This window comes from Alligator sinensis, unplaced genomic scaffold, assembly GCF_000455745.1.
Source record: "Alligator sinensis unplaced genomic scaffold, ASM45574v1 scaffold832_3, whole genome shotgun sequence".
Lineage (NCBI taxonomy): Eukaryota > Metazoa > Chordata > Crocodylia > Alligatoridae > Alligator > Alligator sinensis.
The window spans coordinates 36,177-40,867 of record NW_005843336.1 but is presented as its reverse complement, the minus strand read 5'-3'; the positions used below and the strand labels follow the sequence as shown (position 1 = coordinate 40,867).

At 49.6% G+C, this 4,691-nt stretch overlaps 1 protein-coding gene across 3 annotated transcripts in view; it reads right to left on the bottom strand.

Annotated features, from left to right (window-relative positions):
* LOC102385816 overlaps window positions 1-3,830 on the bottom strand; it is an 85,971-nt gene extending 82,141 nt beyond the window's left edge. The window contains exon 1 of one of the 3 annotated variants that reach the window (XM_025194896.1): window positions 3,767-3,830. The gene's annotated coding sequence lies outside the window, so the exon portion shown is untranslated. Of the gene's footprint in view, window positions 1-2,918; window positions 2,985-3,489; window positions 3,558-3,766 lie in introns of those variants that run through there. The other 2 variants (XM_025194897.1, XM_025194895.1) reach the window with 2 other exon arrangements.
* Window positions 3,831-4,691: the final 861 nt, after the last annotated feature.

The following is a 4,691-nucleotide window of genomic DNA, read 5'->3' as shown; positions in this document are numbered from 1 at the left end:
GGACTGCCTGCTGAAACAGAGGTAGCCTTTGTGGGGTAGCGCAGGCAGAGCCAAGTAATTAGCACTCTCTCTGCAGCTAATGGACAGACAGGATTGTGTGAAGGCACTACATTACTTCTAATTCAGAAAGTAGCCCACACTAGGTAATGTGACATGTTTGAAGCCACTTCTGCATGGCACAGCACGTTTGTGTTTTAAACCTGTCTTCTGACATAGACATTAGAAAAATGTGGCTTATCTGGGCTAAGTCCCTAAGGAGGGATGTGGTGTCACCAGTCCCACAGGTTTCTCTTCTACCCTCACAGATGCCACAGCAACCCCTGCAATGTGGTAGAAATTCTACAGCCCAGGACAGGTAGAAAGGAAGCAAGCATGCTCCACAGTGTGTCTTCCTTCTTAGGGCTGAAAAGATTGCTCATCAGTTTATGAAAGTATATAAATGTTGCCTCCCTGTCAGGCCAGGCCTCTCTTGGTCTGCTACCTGGTACATGTAAACCAGTACAGCCTGTTCCAGGGTTGGGTTGCCGGTGACTAAACCAGCACCCCAACCTGGGCTAGCCTGGGTGAGGAAGGTGTGTGGACACCCAGCAGAACTAAAAAAAAAAGACCTGTCAAAGGGCAGATGAGCTCCCTGTGAGCCAAACGCCATCCATACCTGGAGAGGAGATGGGTGCTACCAGGTCACTTTGCCTGAAAAATCACCACTGATGTAATGCAACTCAACTAACTTCAAAAGGGGGCTGTTACAGCCATTGGGAACACATAGGGGGTGAACGCAGGTCCACAGGCACGCCCTGAGCTTGGTGACGCACCCCCCTGCAAAAAAGGCACTGCCGGCTCACCACCCCCACCATCAGCAGCATCTGCAGGCAGTCCCCAATTGCTTCTGGCTGCTGCTGCCACTGCCAGTGGCAGCTGTGGGTGATCACTGACTTCTGGTCAGTGCTTGCCACCCTGCCTCCCCCCAACACCACCAACAGTGCCACGGCTGCCTGCAGGAGCTCCCCGCTCGCCGCCATCATGCCTCTGCCACCAACAATGCCACTGTCGCATGCAGAAGCTTGCCATACCCCTCCAGCCTCTGGGGGCACGTGGCGTTCATGGTTACAGCATCTAAGATGCCTCAATGGTTGCAGCGGCCTCAGGACTAACTTGATTTAATAATGTTGCCTAGGATAACAGACAGCAGATTTCAATGATTCTGAACGTCCCTTCCAGGCCTCTGCTCACTTAGAAGTTACATCACTGGCTGACCTCAAATTAGGTCCTCCTCCATGGTGTAGTTTTCCCCAGAGTTGATGCATGCAACTGCAACAACAATCTAGACTCCCTGTGCCTACATGTTGGAAGGGCTGATAAGAAATATGGGAAGCACACAGGCACTCTGGACCTCTACTACTTCAAGGTGATTAGCCCAGGTGTAGGGTTGTCTATACCTTCCGGGGACAGAACCCTTGGCTAACTGTTAAAAAGAAGGAGCAAGCCCTGGCCATGCCACTTAAATGAATAAAACTGGCAGGAAACCTTATTCACAGATACTCAATCTTCCCCAAACAGACTGTAAGAACTGTTTACACATTGGCATCTGATAAGGTAGGTTGTTGCCTATGAAAGCTCATGCCTCTGAACCAGTAAGTCTTCAAAGTGCCAGACTGCTCTACCATCGACCTGACTTCAGACTCACACTGCTTTCATTGTTTCCTAGAACACAGAAGAACTCACAAACAACTCAGCTTTAAAAAGAAATGGTAAAATAGGAGGGAGGAATAAATACAACAGACTTCATTTCAGCTAGACCTGGGTGTCTCAGCATTAGCAGCAAATGCATTTCACCCCAGACGCTGCTGTATTTCAGCAGCGCAGGGAAAAGCTCTCCTGCCTAGCAATGGAACTGCTTTTTGCTCAAAGCTTTGGGATCCCTTCAGTAACAAAAAGGAAGCTTATACGAAGTAGAAACTTGGACAAATAACTAGGGAAGAACATAAGAGCACTGCTCAGACATGCAGGGATGAAGTCAGGAAGGCCAAAGCACAACTGTGGTTGCAGCTAGCGAGGGATATGAAGGGTAATAAGAAGGGTTTCTACAAGGATGTCAGTAGCAAGAAGAAGATCAGGGAAAGTGTGGGTTTCCTACTGAATGGCAGAGGCAACCTTTTTGAGCAGGGGGTTGGACTAGATCAGTGGTTCTTCACCTTTTTTATATCAGGATCCATTTGTAAATATCAATGGCCAGTCCTGACCCAATGCCCCTCATTCCCCACCTGCTGCCCTCCACCCCCAGGGACCAGCCCCCCCAGTATGCGGGGCAGGGGATGGGTGTGCAGTATGGGGGAGGTGGGCGATGGGGAGCCCCTTGCAGATTGCAGTTGGCAAAGAGAAAACCCCCGGTTTCCCCATATTTTTCTCCTTTAAAGGAAAACACATTTTTAAAGTTTGCTCATGACCCTTCCATATATTCTTGCAACCCAAGGGTTGAGAAGCATTGGACTAGCTGACTTCCTGAGGTCCCTTCCACCCCTAGCTTTCTATGATCCCCCAGGAGGGGCAAGGGCACATCCTTGCAAACTCCCGGGTCTTTCACAGGCCAGACCAGGCTGCAGGGCTCTTCCCGCTGCCCTGTCCTCCAAGGGTGTGGGGATGCGCCCTCCTCCTGGGTTAGTTTTACAAAAGAACTGAGTACCCGCAAGGACCAAAGACATGAAATTGAGACCAAGACACCGAGCTAGGAGACAACTGGGTGGCAGCTCAGAGGAAAGGCAGTAGCTCAAACTGCCAGGAGACAGAGAAGAGAATCATTGAAAGATAGGGTCAGAAAGGACCTCAGGGTTTCATCTCGTCCAACTCCCTGCTCAAAGCAGGACCAGCCCCAGGTAGATCATGGCAAGGAGGAGAGCGGGCAGCCCCCGGCCAGGACTTACCGCTGCCGGGCGATGAGCAGCCTGGGGCGGGGGAGAGGCGCTGGTCCTTGGTGCAGCCGCAGCCGCGTCCTGCGGGGCGTCGCCAAAGCAGCCGCCTCCCGCCCTGCCCTGCCCTGCCCTGCCCTGCCCCGGCGGCAGCAGCGCCCCGCGCCCGCGTGCACGAGCCGGGGGAAGCGGCAAGGCACCGAGCTGGGAGAAGGGGCTCCAGTGCTGGCTTCCCTCTTTAAAGAACAAATAACCCCCAAACGCTGCCTGGCTCCCCTCCCGCTGATACTACCACTCCTAATAGTAATCCTTGCTACTGCTGCGGGAAGGGAGCCTTGGTTTTCTGAGTGATGGTAACTAGGGTTTCTGCTGGGCTCTGCCATTCGGCTTGCGCTGGGTGCTGCTCGGATCCTGGCTTCAAACTGGAAATCACCCCTTAGCAGCCCCTCCCTGGAAACTTGAAAGAAATCGCTTTTGAAGCGTCTTTGCCCAGAGTTTCCTTCTGGTCCCAAAGCTGCGTCCAGAAAATGCTCTTTCACCCAACCCGGGAACAGTGCGGAGCTGCAAAACGGCCCCGGGCAATTACCTCCTGCTCCACCGAGCGCCTGCTTTTTAGGGGCTCTCAGGAGCCTCTCTGCAAGGGCAGGTCACTCAAAAACCTGAAGCTAGTTTCAAATGGAAGTGTCGGAATGGCTAAAATCTGCATTTATTTAAAAAAGAAATCATACAAAACTTCAGGATGGCAACTAGCTTAGCACAGGCAGTCTCATGGTTTCAGCAAAAGATACTGCATCCTTTTGGTTAACTTAACGGGCTGCTGCTGCACAGTAACACAGCATCCTGATCAGCTTCTCCCCTTTTACCTAATGCCAGGATGCCGATAGAAAAATGAATGGCACCAGTGCCACCCTTGCACTTGTGGTTGCTGTTCACCCTGGTGGAAACAGCAGGGTCTCCAGGAGATGCAATCACTGCTACTCATTCGTCATAACAGCTGTATAGGAAGTGTTGCCACGTGGAAGGGGTGCACCCGGGGGTGAGCACACCAGAAAGCATCAGTGAAGAAGAGGCACAGTATGGCATCCAGCATTTCATGCAGCTCTACCTTGGCTATTGGCTTTTCAGCACAATTAAAAAAGATTGATAAAATGCAAGGAAGCAACAGTAATGTTTAGGGAACCCTTTACACCCCAGAACTGGCATGTCAGGTCTAATTAAGAATATTTCACTGTCTAGGAGTAAGTCAGAAATAAAGTACCTTTTCTTGTTCCCCTTCCTTTACTTTTTTGCGGGGTTTAAAAAGGAGCCTAGAAGCTGTGGCAGTTGGTTTGTGGAATTTTTTTCCCCCATTAGAAATGCAGGTCACATCAGACCTCAAAGACTGTGTGCTGTGGCAACTAAAAAACTCAGGAAACTATGATACTGCAAGAGGCATGAGACTCGAGTGCTTTGATTTTAATTTCAGGGGTGTAGTTGGTAGCGGTGTTGGTCTGAGACAAAAAGACATACAAAAAACTAGAACTCTTGGTTCCAAAATGATTGATTGATTTTAATTTGATTCTGCTAATTAACTCCAATTTCTAATAGTATTTGAGAAAAAAAAACTTTTTAAGAATTACATAAAAATGACCCTCTGCCCTTTTAACTAGAGTATAAGCATTCATAAGACACATGCTTTAGTATCATTGCCCCAAAACAGAGACTTGATATTTTTTGCTATTTCTAGAGATAAGAACAAACTTCTTAAAAACCCACATCACCTTCCAGTCCTTTTTTTATACATCACAA